Here is a 17,781-nt window from a genome sequence, read left to right as displayed (position 1 = left end):
TGGAAAATAAGTATTTGGTCAGAAACAAAATTTCATCTCAATACTTTGTGATATATCCTTTGTTGGCAATGACAGAGGTCAAACGTTTTCTGTAAGTCTTCACAAGGTTGCCACACACTGTTGTTGGTATGTTGGCCCATTCCTCCATGCAGATCTCCTCTAGAGCAGTGATGTTTTTGGCTTTTCGCTTGACAACACGGACTTTCAACTCCCTCCAAAGGTTTTCTATAGGGTTGAGATCTGGAGACTGGCTAGGCCACTCCAGGACCTTGAAATGCTTCTTACGAAGCCACTCCTTCGTTGCCCTGGCGGTGTGCTTTGGATCATTGTCATGTTGAAAGACCCAGCCACGTTTCATCTTCAATGCCCTTGCTGATGGAAGGAGGTTTGCACTCAAAATCTCACGATACATGGCCCCATTCATTCTTTCATGTACCCGGATCAGTCGTCCTGGCCCCTTTGCAGAGAAACAGCCCCAAAGCATGATGTTTCCACCACCATGCTTTACAGTATGTATGGTGTTTGATGAATGCAACTCAGTATTCTTTTTCCTCCAAACACGACAAGTTGTGTTTCTACCAAACAGTTCCAGTTTGGTTTCATCAGACCATAGGACATTCTCCCAAAACTCCTCTGGATCATCCAAATGCTCTCTAGCAAACTTCAGACAGGCCCGGACATGTACAGGTTTAAGCAGTGGGACACGTCTGGCACTGCAGGATCTGAGTCCATGGTGGCGTAGTGTGTTACTTATGGTAGGCCTTGTTACATTGGTCCCAGCTCTCTGCAGTTCATTCACTAGGTCCCCCCACGTGGTTCTGGGATTTTTGCTCACCGTTCTTGTGATCATTCTGACCCCACGGGGTGGGATTTTGCGTGGAGCACCAGATCGAGGGAGATTATCAGTGGTCTTGTATGTCTTCCATTTTCTAATTATTGCTCCCACAGTTGATTTCTTCACTCCAAGCTGGTTGGCTATTGCAGATTCAGTCTTCCCAGCCTGGTGCAGGGCTACAATTTTGTTTCTGGTGTCCTCTGACAGCTCTTTGGTCTTCACCATAGTGGAGTTTGGAGTCAGACTGTTTGAGGGTGTGCACAGGTGTCTTTTTATACTGATAACAAGTTTAAACAGGTGCCATTACTACAGGTAATGAGTGGAGGAAAGAGGAGACTCTTAAAGAAGAAGTTACAGGTCTGTGAGAGCCAGAAATCTTGATTGCTTGTTTCTGACCAAATACTTATTTTCCACCATAATATGCAAATAAAATGAAAAAAAAACAGACAATGTGATTTTCTGGATTTTTTTTTCTCAGTTTGTCTCCCATAGTTGAGGTCTACCTATGATGTAAATTACAGACGCCTCTCATCTTTTTAAGTGGTGGAACTTGCACTATTGCTGACTGACTAAATACTTTTTTTCCCCACTGTATGGCCTAAATGTGCTACCATAACCTGAAGCATCGCCCGATTTGTCTCCCATCAAGCTCATCTGGGAAGTAATTGGTCTGCAATTACAAAGGGAGCTGACAGCAGTGGATATTGATGATTTGTTTGCTAAGGAGCATTCAGCGTGGTGAAACATACCTCAGATAACCGTTAATAACTTCATCCATCACAGCCAAGACATAAATGTGCAGATATTTCTGAAGATGGTGCTCATAATTGATACTGAACAAATAAAAATGCTTTGAAAATTTAGTTTCCATATTTTTACAATTTACTTACTATTAACATATCCTTGGAATTTCATAACTTTATAAGAAAAAAAAAGCTGTTATAACTATGATAATTAATATATAATTTTAGGTACAAAAGTTTACATATACATAGTATACTTTTGAAATCATTTTTAATGGTAGGAGCTACAATTTTTTGGAACAAAGCTCAAATGCACCTACTTCTCCTTTCACCCTTTCACAGCTAAATAATAATGATTTTGTTAAGCCCCTTCCTCTGCCACCAGCGTCTTACGTAGTAGCTTTTCGAGCACAGATTTGAGCCTCATTCACACATCTGTTTGAAAACGTATGTGAAAAAATGGCACCGGTGTCATCAGTGTGTCATCTGTGTTCATTTTTACCATCAGTGTGTCATCTGTGTTCATTTTTACCATCAGTGTGTCATCTGTGTCCCGTTTCACTGTTTTTAACCCTTTCTCACCACAAGCAATTGTTGTTTCTGTCAACATAGTCATATGAGGGCTTGTTATTGAAGTTTTGAATGACATCATTCATCTTACCATACACCATACAATGCACTGGAAAATGGACCAAAAGTTCAATGCAATGGTGAAAATGAACGCAATTGTGTATTGGGATTTCTTTTAATGATGTTCATTGTGCAGTAAAAATAACCTAGCAGCATGATTTTTAAGATCAATATAATTATGTTGATAAAAAACCTGTACAGTTTATTTTTGTTAAAATGATTAAAAAATTCAGATTTTTTCCTTCTGTCGACATTTTTTCGTACCTTGTTATTGTCTGTCAGTAGACCTGTGTAAAGGCTTATTTGTTACATAGTGAACTTATGTTTTTATTAATACCATTTTGATGTACCCATGATATTTTGGCAGCATTTAGTTGCATTTTGTTACAGAGGTGCAGCCACCGAAAAATGCAATTCTGGTGTTTCAATGTTGTTACTCATTTCAGCATTTAGTTAATTTTATGTTTTGATAGACCAGACTTTTACACATGAGCCAATAGCATGTTGGTTACCAGGACAACTCATTAGCACCCATTGAGTCTTCGGAAGGCAATGGGAGCAGATGCATAAGTACACTGGCAGCGAATTCATTTAAATGTATATGAGAAGAAAAAATAGTGGCACTCATCTGTCCTGCAAAATCCAATGTTTTTATTCAGAAAAACATGTTTAAAACTGGCTTCAGTGAGGGAAGGAGCACATGGCGTCTACATATAGATAATGATTCTAAACCCAAGTGAAAGTCCACAATAGACTACCTCAAAAGGCGCATGCTGAAGGTTTTACAATGACCCTCACAGTCCCCTGATCTGAACATCATTGAAAATCTGTGGCTAGACCTCAAAATAGCAGTGCATGGAAGACGACCCAGGTCACAGATCTGGAAGAATTTTATAAGGAAGAATAAATGAAAATCCTTCAAGAATTGAAAGACTCTTGGCTGGCTACATAAAAAGCATTTACAAAGTGTGATACTTTTAAAAGGGGGTGCTACTAGATACTAACCATGCAGGGTGCCCAAACTTTTGCGTCTGCCCATTTTCCTTTTTGTAATTTTTAAAATGTAAAAGATGATTTTTTCTTTCTGCTTAAAATACAAAGGAATTGTATCATTATTAACTTTAGGCCTTTTAGAGATTATTTCAACTTAACTGCTCACAACAACAGTAATTTTGACCAGGGATGAACAAACTTTTACATGCTGCTGTATATTATATTACTTATCTCAATTCTGGATCTCAAATTAAAATTTTGCATAGGTGGTGTTACAATTATAAGTATCTGTATCAATAAATGAAATCAATGTTAGCTATTAGGATATTTTACTTTTACAAAAAAGTTTATGTTCTGTATTACACCAAAAAATATAGCTAGAAAAAAGGAAACTTTGTTAGACATAGATACTATGTCATACTGAATGTATATATCATATCTTCATATTGACAGGAAACAATAAACTGTAATCTCCAGCATTCCTTTTTCTCATTGGCATCTGGCAAATGGATAGATGCAAATCATAATTAATGTTTTATTATCTGAGTTACAATGGCAAACCGTAGTGTAAAAAAAATAAACTTTAGTCAATTGTTACTAATTTGACCATTAATATTATATTACTATATAATAATTACAATAATAATGTATGTAATATAGATATTATTACTAATTATATCAATAGAAAAGTGCTCTCTCTTATAAGGCAGAAGTTGAGACATTGCTGAGATAGCAGTTCTTTGACGCATTTTAGTCAAATGCATTCTTTAATTAAAGATGGAAATTATTCACGTGGGATGGCAACTATAAATGAAGGACTGACATTTCCCTCTCCGTGGGTGGCACCTTAATAACACCCCGGCAGCAGGCACGCTGTCTGGGTGTTATGTTTGACACCGATCTTTCCTTCACATCCCATATACAATCTCTTGCCCACTCTTGCCACTTACACCTAAAGAACATCTCTAGAATCCGCCCTTTTTATCACCATGGAAACAACAAAAACCCTCACTCTATTAATTGGCCTCCCCGTTACTCGACTATCTCCTCTTCAGTCCATACTTAATGCAGCAGCCAGGGACATCCATCTGGCTAATCGGTACTCGGACACGTCCACTCTTCGCCAGTCCTTACATTGGCTGCCCATTCATTATAGGATCCAATTCAAAGTATTTGTTCTCACCCGCAAAGCTCTCCACAGTGCAGCACCCCCCTACATCTCCTCCCTCATTCCCTAACCGACCGCTGCGCTCTGCAAACGACTTTTGACTAACCTCTGAACTAATCCGTACCTCCCACTCCTGACTCCAAGACTTCTCCCATGCTGCGCCCATCCTCTGGAATGCTCTACCCCAACAAATTAGGACGATCCACAATTTGCATAGTTTCAAGCGCTCCCTCAAAATGCATCTGTTCAGAGCGGACTATCACGTTCAACTAATCACAGTCATTCTATGTGTAAGTGTGCATGTGTAGCCCATTCACTATCTCCATCCATCCCTCACTCCCTCAAGATGGCTGGACCATTATTGTAAATACACCAGTGTAAATACACACCTGTACTTTGTATCTCCCCCACCTCATTGTAGATTGTAAGCTCTCACGAGCAGGGTCATCTTATTTTGCTTTAATTATAGTATTGTTAACGTTGTTACTTTTGACTTGTGTTTTGAAACTATTAAACTGTAAAGCGCTGCGGAATATGTTGGCGTTATATAAAGAAATATTATTATCTCCTTCCTGTTGGCTCCACTTCTGGATTTAGCTTAAAAAATGCATAAAAAAACTGCAGAGAATTTTTTCAATAAACATTGGGGGATATTTATCAGTACTGTTTTATTGTTAGACAATGCCAACTTAGTTTAGTCAGATTTATCATAGCGGCTTTTTCATTCTGTTTGGTAAATCTGGGACATCGTTAGAGTATAAAGCCTCCCATACACATCACATGGTTTGGCCGATCGTTCAGACATCAGCTATCTCATACACAAGAGCAATTGTTCAACCAGACATGTCTGGCAGTGGTTTATTTCAGAGAGAAGAAATGCATTGGTAATCTGAAATCAGACATTTAACTCCCCGGAAAATAAATTGTCCGAGGTTCCCATAAACACTAGACTCATGGTCGTATGCGTTATTGGTAGGTTCAACAGACATTAGTCTACTGTTTATGGGGGATTTTATTTTACATAATCTATGATTTAGCTTACTTTGTTCCAGAAATTGGTGCCAAAATTTTTTTTTATTGGCGCACAGTGTCTAATATGAGGCAACGCCCGCTTTTTTTTTTTTTTGAACCATGCACACTTTCAAGAAAGCCACTTCCCATTGTTGGACAAGGTGCAGAATTATGGTGCATTTAACATTACAAATCTCCCCCAAAGCTGTATGAATCCCCTTTAAATTAAACTCTATCAAGGCAATGTACTTCCTTTGACCGGTCAGATCATAAATAAGCTAAAAGACAACAATATTTCACAAACATGTTCATAGTAACATAGATTTTATAACATGCAGTGCTAGCCACAAATATACATGTTCAACATGGTCCTCACTAATAAGAGAGACTGACAGCTATTTCAGAAATCAAAAAAATTCAGCATGCCACTGAGCATGGCTATAAGTATATGTTCAAGCCACCACTATCGTATAAGGGATAAGACTGAACTTGCCCTAATTATTATGCTAGTATATACACATCATGCTACTGTGTGTTAAATGTTTGACTGAGAAGAAGATTCTCAGTTACATCAAGGGTCTCCACATGTCTATTCCATTTTATAGAGACCTTTTGAACTACTGTTACAAACGTGTGATAAAAGTGAGGTTCTCAGAGTAAGGTGTCACGAAAGTTGTAATAGTAGTCACTACATAAACATGGCTACCATACTTCTATCTACACTCACTGGCCACTTTATTAGGTACACCTGTCCAACTGTGTGTTAAGACTTAATTTCTAATCAGCCAATCACATGGCGGCAACTCAGTGCATTTAGGCATGTAGACATGGTCAAGACAATCTCCTGCAGTTCAAACCGAGCATCAGTATGGGGAAGAAAGGTGATTTGAGTGCCTTTGAACGTGGCATGATTGTTGGTGCCAGAAGGGCTGGTCTGAGAATTTCAGAAACTGCTGATCTACTGGGATTTTCACGCACAACCATCTCTAGGGTTTACAGAGAATGGTCCGAAAAAGAAAAAAAATCCAGTGAGCGGCAGTTCTGTGGCCGGAAATGCCTTGTTGATGCCAGAGGTCAGAGGAGAATGGGCAGACTGGTTCGAGCTGATAGAAAGGCAACAGTGACTCAAATTGCCACCCGTTACAACCAAGGTAGGCAGAAGAGCATCTCTGAACGCACAGTGCGTCGAACTTTGAGGCAGATGGGCTACAGCAGCAGAAGACCACACCGGGTACCACTCCTCTCAGCTAAGAACAGGAAACTGAGGCTACAATTTGCACAAGCTCATCGAAATTGGACAGTAGAAGATTGGAAAAACGTTGCCTGGTCTGATGAGTCTCGATTTCTGCTGCGACATTCGGATGGTAGGGTCAGAATTTGGCGTAAACAACATGAAAGCATGGATCCATCCTGCCTTGTATCAACGGTTCAGGCTGGTGGTGGTGGTGTCATGGTGTGGGGAATTTTTTCTGGGCACTCTTTGGGCTCCTTGGTACCAATTGAGCATCGTTGCAACGCCACAGCCTACCTGAGTATTGTTGCTGACCATGTCCATCCCTTTATGACCACAATGTACCCAACATCTGATGGCTACTTTCAGCAGGATAATGCGCCATGTCATAAAGCTCGAATCATCTCAGATTGGTTTCTTGAACATGACAATGAGTTCACTGTACTCAAATGGCCTCCTCAGTCACCAGATCTCAATCCAATAGAGCATCTTTGGGATGTGGTGGAACGGGAGATTCGCATCAGGGATGTGCAGCCGACAAATCTGCGCCAACTGTGTGATGCCATCATGTCAATATGGTCCAAAATCTCTGAGGAATGCTTCCAGCACCTTGTTGAATCTCTGCCACGAAGAATTGAGGCAGTTCTGAAGGCAAAAGGGGGTCCTACCCGTTACTAGCATGGTGTACCTAATAAAGTGGCCAGTGAGTGTATTGGTTCTTAAGTCCATTTGGTTAGCGGCATCAGAAGTTATCGACCTGGATTACAAAAATGGGATTTTTTTATGTTCTTGCATGAAAAACATGCATGTGTTAACGTGCAATTTGGGTTTTAGTAACTTTTTTAGTCTTCTTTTAATTTGCACCTTTTCTTAAAGTCTATTTTATGTGTGTTTGCCTGCTCTGCATTTTTTTTATTTAATGTTCACTATTATGGGCAAGTTTTGGTGTTTTCATGTTTTTACCTGATTCAGAAATTGCAACTCTTTAAGAACTCACAATATTTTTGTGCAAATGTACTAGAAAACTTTTGTATGTCTGAATTTTTTGTGCAAATTTTTCCACATTTTGACATGACATGTGACTTTTTATTCTAAAATGGTGCAAAAAAGGTAAAAGACAAAAATGAAGAATGTTTTTTTTTTCTTTTGCACAAATTTCATGAATCACCTGACCCATTTTGAAGAGACAAAATAAAAAGAGTTTAGAAAAATCTTCAAATTACAAATGTGGTCCATAACTAAAAAAAATGACACAAAATAACAGTAAAAAAAACGGTAAAAAAGCCTCTTAAATGCCGCTTTCAATCTCTGACAGCAACATTTAAAAGATGCAATCGTGTGGAAACACTGAGAACAGATGGGTAACCTTGGCAGTCAGGGACCAGCTGAAGGCCTATGTATCTGCCATGCTAGTCCTTCCGTGATGCTCAGCCAAAGGGTAGGTTTCACTGTGATTTTGCTATATATTGCAAACCTGTGGTGTTGGAGTATATAGTATAAGCAATAAAACAATCGCAGGTTCTAGTCTCATAAAGGGAATAAGAGTAAAGTAAAATTAAAAAAGCATATATAAGGCTGGTTTCACACTTGCGTTTTTTTTCCTATATTTTGCATGGGATGCGCTTATGTGCGCATACACATGCGTTTGTATGCGTTTTTCCGCGCATGCGGTTTTTTGCGGTATGCGCTCGGGCGCACAAAATGCATCCTGTTGCATTTTTTGGGCGTCCGACTTGCCTCAAAAAAACGCATGCGCGCGCAATGCGTTTTTTTACAGCAAGACACCCATTATAAGTCTATGGGTGCGCATATGTGCGCATTGGCATGCTTATGTATGCGTTTTTTTGCGCATGCGTTTTTTTTTAACCATTAGTTGGACAATGGAATTTAGGGGTTTGGGTTAGAGTTAGGGTTAGTTAAGGGGGTTTAGGGCTAGGGTTAGGGTTAGAGTTAGCTAGGGTTTAGGGTTAGGGTTAGGGTTTGGGTTAGGGTTAGTAGGGTTTGGTTAAGGGTTAGGATCAGGGTATGGTTTGGTTAGGGTTAGGGTCAGGGTAAGGGTTAGGGTTAGGGTTAGTAAAGTCATGGTTTGGGTTAGTGTGAGGGGCCACCTAATGTTGGAAAAAACGCAAACGCGGTAAAACGCACTAAAAACGCATACAAACGCATAAAAACGCTGCGTTTTTTTCATGCATGCTCATAAAAATGCTTGAAAAAAACGCAGCATTTGTATGCGCTTGTATGCGTTTTTTCAATGCTTTTTTTGCGGGAAAAATGCGCTGCAAAAAAAAGCAAGTGTGAAAGTAGCCTAAGTTGAAATTACTTCTGTTTACCCTCTTAAAAAATGAAGACGTTAAAAAAATGAACATTTTGAGTATTGTCATGACCAACACATCTGACGTATCAAAGAAAACACTTATTTAAACTGCACATTAAACACGAAAAATGAAAACTAAGATCAGAATTCCAGAATTACTATCTTAAGTCACCACACATCCAAAACAAATGCAATAAAAAGCTATCAAATTGTGTCATATGTACTCCAAAATGGTGGGTGCAAAAATTGACAAAAAAGTTATGACTCTCTGAGAATGGTAACCTAAATAAATTTTTTGATTTGCAAATTTCAGATTTTTGTTCACTACTAAAATTATATAAAAACTAGACAAGCTTGATATCACTGTTATCATACCAACCCGGAAATAAATCTCATTGCCAGGTCAAATTGATCACAAAATGAAGTCTACAAGAAACAAAACTCAAAAAATAATAGCAGAATCACAGATACTTTTTTCAATTTCATCGGTGTTCTGTCCTCACTACACATCACCCTGAGGTGTGTGCATACCCAGACAGGCAGTTAAACCGATCTAATGTAGTCTTATAAGAAGCCTCTATATTGAAGTCTCTGCAGTTTATTGAAAGTTACAAAATGCATTCTGTGAAACTAGGAGCAATGAAATAACAAGGTATCAATATATGTATACAAGTAACACCAAAGGGGAATAAAATGGTGGATGCTCTCTGAAAAACAGTCGGTGAGGTAAATAACTTTTTCTTCCCAAAATGCACCTCTACAGAGCTAGAGACAGGAAGAGCAGAGGGACAAAAATCTAATGCCAAAAAGTTAATTTAGCCACTAGATGGATCCTGTGTACTGCAAGCAAACTCAACAATGAGACTTAATGCTGAAGGCATGACAATCTGACTTCTATTTTTTTGCCATTTTCTAGTACATGGCATGGTAAAATGAATGGTGTCATTCAAAACTACAACTTGTCCCACAGAAACAATCTCTCATATGGCTAGGCTGATAAGAAAAATAACTAGATGTGTATTTTCTGAAGGAAGTACAGATAGTGCTTTGAAAGTGTGCCTGGGCTGCCCCTTTAAGAGAGACTTGCCTGCTGCCCCTGCAAGACTTTCAACTCAGGATCCGTTTTAACTGTGGGTGCCTCTCAGGGGCCACTTTGGCCTCAGGGTCAGATTTTGTGGGTGGGGCCCCTCAGGGTCCGATTTTGTCGGTGGGGCCCCTCAGGGTCCGATTTTGTGGCCGGGGCCCCTCAGGGTCCAATTTTGTGGGTGGGGCCCCTCAGGGTCCGATTTTGTGGGTGGGGCCTCTTAGGGTCTGATTTTGTGGGTGCAGCCCCTCTGGGTCCAATTTGGTGGGCGGGGCCACTCTGGGTCTGATTCGGAGGCCAGGCTGGCTCGGCCTCCTTTTTGTAGGCCAGGGTCGATCAGCCTCCGATTTGGAGCCTGGTGTCACTCAGCTTTCGATTTGGCGCGCCGGCCCTTTAAGACTCATTTCGGCGCGCCGGCCCTTTAAGAATCACTTTGGCGCGTCAGCCCTTTAAGAGCCAGTTTGGCTCACTGGGCTTCTAAATCCACTTTGGCGCACATTCTCTCTCAGGGGCATGCGTCATGTGATGAAGCTAGATTTGCATTTGTGCTGTGGGTTTCGCTTTAAGAGCTGATATTATCTGGCAGAATCTGTGTCCTGGGGCGTCATGTAAAGGTCGTAGGCATTGGCATAGTAACTGGGTGTGCCTGCGCATATCAATGAGCTCAACTTCCATTTGAATCGCCTCAGGGCATGTTTTCTCTGTGGCAACATTTTCCCATTGAAATGCATTGAGGAAAATGTTTTTTCAAACGCAAATTGTGCAAAAACTACAAATCTGATCGACACGAAAATTACTTGGCACACCACTCGTGGACGCTGGCTTCGAAACAACACCTCAAAGGAGTCTGTGCGTGTAGCGGTTCGGGCCGCATTAATTGCGGAAAATCAACTGAATAATATTAAGAAGAAGAAGCAGAAGAAGAAGAATAAGTTAGCAGCATTCGGATTCCAAGATAGTGCTTTTTTCAAGCACTATAAAAACCAGAAAATTCCATTGTATAAATTATATAAATTTATTTGCATTTTTCAGTAAGAAATAAGTATTTGATCCCTCTAGCAAACAAGACTTAATACTTGGTGGCAAAACCCTTGTTGGAAAGCACAGCAGTCAGACGATTTTTTGTAGTTAATGATGAGGTTTGCGCACATGTCAGAAGGATTTTTGGTCCACTCCTCTTTGCAGATCATCTATAAATCATTAAGATTTTGGTCTTTAACCCCTTTCTGACATGAGACGTACTATCCCGTCCACGGTACCCGGGCCCCTATGACCGGGGACGGGAAAGTACATCTAAGGCCTGTTTCACACATCAGTTGTTTACCATCAGTGAAGATCCGCCAATTTTTTTTAAAAACGGATCTGCCAAAAAAGGGGCGGATCCATTTTTTTCACCCATAGACTTACATTATTTGCGGATCTTGACTGATGGTCGTCCGTCACATCCGTTTTTGTACGGATCCGCCAAGATTTTAGCGACTCCCGGGCAGATGAAACGGACCATGCAAGGTTTTTTTTCGTTGATGGTCCGCTAATTTCACCATTAACCCTTCCGGGAGCCGATAAAATCTCTCTCTCGCTCTCTCTCCTCACCGCTCCCGCGACATCTCCGTGCCCGACATCACCGTCCCCGCTCCCGCGACATCTCCGTGCCCGACATCACTGTCCCCGGTCCCGCGACATCTCCGTGCCCGACATCACCGTCCCTGCTCCTGCGACATCTCCGTGCCCGACATCATCGTCCCCGCTCCCGCGACATCACCATGCCCGCTCGACATGCAGATGCCCGCTCTCTTCTTTCGGCTGTCGGATACCGCTACATCGTCAGTATGAGTTTTTTTTTCCCAGGCGCAGTTCCTTTAACAGCGGATCCCAGCGCACCAACGGACCAGTGGCTCCCGTTGGTGTTTTGTCGCCCGCGGATCCTTTTTCCGCCATTTTGTCGGATTTTAATTGATCTCAAAAACTGATGTGCGAAACAGGCCTAAGCGATCAGCAGCGCTCCCGGGGGAAGTGCTAGCTTTCTGACTGAGCACTCCGACCTTCACCATGCTGTGATTTTAATTCCATCCAATCACATTTGGTTCCGACCTTCCTATAAATACAGGCTTTACCAAGTTATTAGCCAGAGGTAAGTGTTCACACTAGGCAGTCAGGTCAGGGACCCATTCAATGAGATTACCTTGACATTGGTAAATGGGCTCACATTTGTTGGCCAAATTTTGTGCTAAGGATCTCATGTGTTTTTGCTAAATTTCAAAAGCCATTACGCTATTCACACTTCTTGTATTTCACATTGACATGCCTTAATGCAATTGAGTGCAACCATTTCCTTATTTTGACCGGGCACTATGTGTCAGGGGTGGTCACGGACTGCCCCCAGCATGGTAACCCCTGGCACACTGCAATCAAACATGATCGCAGTATACCGGGGGATTAGGGAAGCATCGTCAGGAAGGGGGCTCTCTCCGTGCTTCCCTGAGACCCCCGAAGCTGCGCGATGTACTGCGCTGCTCTGTGGCCATCCTTCCCTGCAGGCACCTGGATCCAAGATGGCCACGGGGCCTTCGGGGGCCTGCAGGGAGGTGGCTTCCTCAGTGCCTGCAGAGAGCAGGCAGTGACAAAATCTGTGCAGCGCCTGTCAGATCGCTTATCTGACAGTTTAGACAGCACTCTGTCAGATCAGCGATCTGACACATTACAGTGATGTCCCCACCAGGGACAATAAAATAAAGTAAAAAGAAAAAGTGTAAAAATAATTTATAAAAAATCCCTAAATAAATGTAAAAAAAAATATTCCCTAACAAATTCATTTTTTGTAAATAAAAAAATAATAAAAGTACACATATTTAGTATCGCCGCATCCGTAACGACCCGCCCTATAAAACTGTTCCACTAGTTAACCCCTTTAGTGAACCCCTTAAAAAATAAGAAATAAAAACAAAGCAAAAAACAATGCTTTATCATCTTACCGCCAAACAAAAAGTGCAATAACGTGCGATCAAAAAGACGGATATAAACAACCGTGGTACCGCTGAAAACATCATCTTGTCCCGCAAAAAATGAGGCACGACACAGTGTCATCAGTGAAAAAATAAAAAAGTTATACCTCGCAGAATAAAGCGATGCAAAAATAATTATTTTTTATATAAAATTGTTTTTATTGCATAAAAGCGCCAAAACATAAAAAAAGACATAAATAAGGTATCGCTGTAATTGTACTGACCCGAAGAATAAAATCGTTTTATTTTACCACAAGCAGAACAGTGTTAACGCACCCCCCCAACAGAAATTCATGAAATGCTGTTTTTTGTTAATTCTGCATCCCAAAAATCAGAATAAAAAGCGATCAAAAAATGTCACATGCCAGAAAATGTTGCCAATAAAAACGTCAACTTGTCTCGCAAAAATAAGACCTCAAATGACTCGGTGGGTCAAAATATGGAAAAATTATAGCTCTCAAAATGTTGTGATGCAAAAACTATTTTTACAATAAAAAACACTTTTTAGCGTATGACAGCTGCCAAACATAAAAACCCACCATAAATAGTAAATAAAACCCCCCTTTATCACCCCCTTAGTTAGGGAAAAATAATAAAATGAAAAAAAATGTATTTATTTCCATTTTCCCATTAGGGTTAGGGCTAGGGCTAGGGCTGAGATTAGGGTTAGGAGTGTGTTGGAGTTAGGGTTGGAGTTAGAATTTGGGGTTTCCACTGTTTAGGCACCTCACGTGCTCTCCAAATGCAACATGGCGTCTGATCTCAATTCCAGCCAATTCTGCGTTTAAAAAGTCAAACAGTGCTCCTTCCCTTCCGAGCTCTGCCATGCACCCAAACAGTGATTTACCCCCACATATGGGGTATCAGCCTACTCAGGACAAATTACACAACAACTTTTGGGGTCAAATTTCTCCTGTTACCCTTGGGAAAATAAAAAATTGGGGGCAAAAATGTCACACCTACCTTCAGTTCCACGGCTCCCGCTCTCCCTGCGGCTTCTGTTCTGGCCGCCTCTGCCACTGCTCCCGCTGTCCCTGCTCCTGCAGCCACTGCTCTGGCTGCTTCTGCCGCAGCTTCCCCTGTCACAGCACTGGCGGCTCCTGCAGCCATCCGTGTCTCCACGGCTCCCAGGGCTTCCCAGCACTCCCGACTCTCTCGGCCCGCCCCCACTGCAGGCGCCTGTCAATCAGCTTCCCTTCCTGTCCTGCGGCCGGCCTCTGCCCCCTGTCAGGTACGCAGGTGCACATCTAGGCACGCCTCTCCTAGACTGTGCCATCCTATCCCTTGGCCTTCACCCTGACCCGGAAGTCCTGCAGCGCGCCCTATATAGGCAGTCTCACCCCATGCTCTGAGCCTGATTATCAATTGTGGTTCACGCTTGATCTCGGGTCCATGTTCTCCTGCGTTTCCTCTGTTCCTGCGCTTTGTATCTCTCCTGGCTCCCGCTGGTCCTCCACCTGTGACTTCTCTGTGTTCCCTTCTAGGTCCAGACCGTTCCAGCCTGTGTTCGCCTGTTCCAGCGTCTTCCCCAGAGCCCATTCCTGCCACCTCCCTTGCCGTCTACATCCGTCCCCGCGGCTACAGCAGTCTCCCCTGTGGTTGTCACCTTTTCTCCTCTGCCCACCAGCACGTTCCCCACCTGTGTTTCCCTCCGGCTGTTCCCAGGTATCAGCTTCCGCGGCGATAGTCTCCCCTGGGCCTGCCCCTAACGCTCCCTGTATAGGGGGTGGTACACCTGGTTAGCTCACCCGAGGGAGGTTCATTGTCGTGGTCCTGAGGGTTCAACTCCCGGAGCACTCCAGTCTCACAAAAAATATCATTTTTGTGGAAAAAAATATGATTTTTTTATTTTTATGGCTCTATGTTATAAACTTCTGCGAAGCACTTGGGGGTTCAAAGTGCTCACCACACATCTAGATAAGTTTACTGGGGGAGTATTGTTTCCAAAATGGGGTCACTTGTGTAGGGTTTCCAGAGTTTAGGCACATCAGAGGCTCTCCAAATGTGACATGACACCCGCAGACCATTCCATCAAAATCTGCATTCTAAAACATCACTACTTCCCTTCCAAGCCCCGACGTGTGTCCATACAGTAGTTTTCTCCCACATATGGGGGATCAGCGTACTCAGGACAAATTGGACAACAACTTTTGGGGTCCAATTTCTCCTCTTACCCTTGGGAAAATAAAAAAATCGGGGAATAAAAGATCATGTTTGTGGAAAAAATATGATTTTTTTATTTTCGAGCGCAGGCGTTATAAACTTCTGTGAAGCCCTTTGGGGTTCAAAGTGCTCACCACACATCTAGATAAGTTCCTTGGGAGTCTAGTTTCCAAAATAGGGTCACTTGTGGGGGGTTTCCACTGTTTTGGCACATCAGGGGCTTTCCAAACGTGACATGGCGTCCGATCTCAATTCCAGCCAAAAAAGTCAAATGGCGCTGTTTCCCTTCCAAGCTCTGTCATGCATACAAATAGTCATTTACCCCCACATATGGGGTATCAGTGTACTCAGGACAAATTGCACAATAACTTTTAGGGTCCTGTTACCCTTGGGTAAATAAAAATTGGGGGTGAAAAGACCATTTTTGTGGAAAAAATATGATTTTTTTAATTGTACGGCTGTACATTAAAAACTTCTGAGAAGCCCTTGGGGGATCAAAGTTCTCACCACATATCTAGTTAAGTTCCTTGGGGGGGTCTAGTTTCCAAAATGGGGTCACTTGTGGGGGGTTTCCACTGTTTAGGCACATCAAGGGCTCTCCAAATGTGACGTTGCGTCCAATCTGAATTCCAGCCAATTTTGCAATGAAAAACTCAAACGACGCTCCTTCCCTTCTGAGCTATGCCATGCGCCGAAACAGTGGTCCTCCCCCACATATCAGGTATCATCATACTCAGGACAAATTGCACAATAACTTTTGCAGTCCAATTTCTCCTGTTACCCTTGGTAGAATAAAAAAAATTGGACCTGAAGTAATAAACTTCTTGAATGTGGTTTTGAGTACCTTGAGGGGTGCAGTTTTTAGAAAGGTGTCACTTTTGGGTATTTTCTATCATATAGACCACTCAAAGTGACTTCAAATGTGATGTGGTCCCTAAAAATAAAATGATGTTGTAAAAATGAGAAATCGCTGGTTAACTTTTAACCCTTATAACTTCCTAACAAAAAAAAAAGTTGGTTCCCAAATTGTGCTGATGTAAAGTAAACATGTGGGAAATGTTGTTTATTACGTTTTTTGTGTGCCATATCTCTGTGATTTAAGGGTATAAAAATTCAAAGTAGAAAATTGCTAAATTTTCAAAATTTTTGCCATATTTCCATTTTTTTCTCAAATAAACGCAAGTTATATGAATGAAATGCTACCACTAACATGAAGTACAATATGTTGTGAGAAAAACAATGTCAGAATCACCGGGATCCATGAAAGCGTTCCAGAGTTATTACCTCATAAAGGGACAGTGGTCAGAATTGTAAAAATTGGCTTGCAAACCACCCTTGGGGGTAAATGGGTTAAAAAATGGCACCATTTTCCGAGATCTGTCCATTTTTCATGATCTGGGACTGGGGGTAAAGGGATTAAATGGACTCATAAAATGGTTGTTTTAATTTGAGGATTGCAGCCATTCTGATATAGATTTTAAAAGTAAGTACCAGGTCTATGAGATTTAATTTATCAATGTATGAAGTTTGTATTGAGAAATCAGGTGACAAATCAGTCTTAAATTAATCATTAAAGTAATAAACAACTTGACTCTCCTCAAGGAATGTGTTGCGGATTCCGCTGCGGGTTTTTCCGCGCGGAAACGCAGGTAAAACCGCACGTAAAGTGACCTGCGGTTTTCCTGCGGTTTTGCCCTGCGGTTTCACACCTCTACTATGTTAAAGGCGTGAAACTGCTGCGGAAACCGCCCAAACAATTGATATGCTGTGGTTAGTAAACTGCAGCAAAACCGCGCGGAAAAAACCACAGCGTGAGCACAGCGTATTTGAAAACCCATAGGCTTTCATTGTACTGTACCATGTCAGCGGAGCTCCTGCGTTTCCGCAGGGCCAAAACCGCTGCGGAAACGCAGCAGAATCCGCAACGTGTGCACATAGCCTTATTTACAAGTGCAATCCACAGTAAATGCATAAGGCTATGTGCACACGTTGCGGATTCTGCTGCGTTTCCTCCGTTTTTTTTTCCATTGAGCTGCATTACTGGCGGATCTTGACAGATGACGATCCGTATAATCCGTTTTTTTGCGGATCAGTCAAAATTTTGGCGTCCGCCGACATGCCTGGCAATGTTTTTTCGGGCGGCCGGATCCGCATTTTACATTGCGCATGCCCGGAGGATTTGCCTCAGCCGCAAATTTAACCCTAAACCCTCTTCTGGCGGCTGAAAAAAGATCTCTCTCTCTCTCGCCTCCCCAGGCAGTGGTTCCTTTAAAATTCTTCCTTCGACGGATCCGTTAAAACAACGGTCCGGTGCCAAACGTTGGGGTCAGTACAGGAACAGATCCGTTGTCCGCCATTTTAGCGGATTTTAACTGATGAAAAAAACTGATGTGTGAAACAGGCCTAAGCGGTAGCTGGTGGAGTAGCATTTATAAAAGTGATTATAGGCCGCACAACCTCTGTCTGGTTTAGGCACGGTTCAGATGGTCTATATTTCACGGTCCGCATACGGATCGTAATACGAACTGCTGGTCTCAGGACTCAAACTCAGAGCATCATATATGCCTATGAGACCGCAAGTTTCTGATTGAAAAACCCACGGTCAGT

This window comes from Dendrobates tinctorius, unplaced genomic scaffold (genome assembly GCF_039654945.1).
Source record: "Dendrobates tinctorius isolate UK_male_01 unplaced genomic scaffold, ASM3965494v1 ptg000003l, whole genome shotgun sequence".
Lineage (NCBI taxonomy): Eukaryota > Metazoa > Chordata > Amphibia > Anura > Dendrobatidae > Dendrobates > Dendrobates tinctorius.
Note: the sequence above shows the minus strand (reverse complement) of the source record.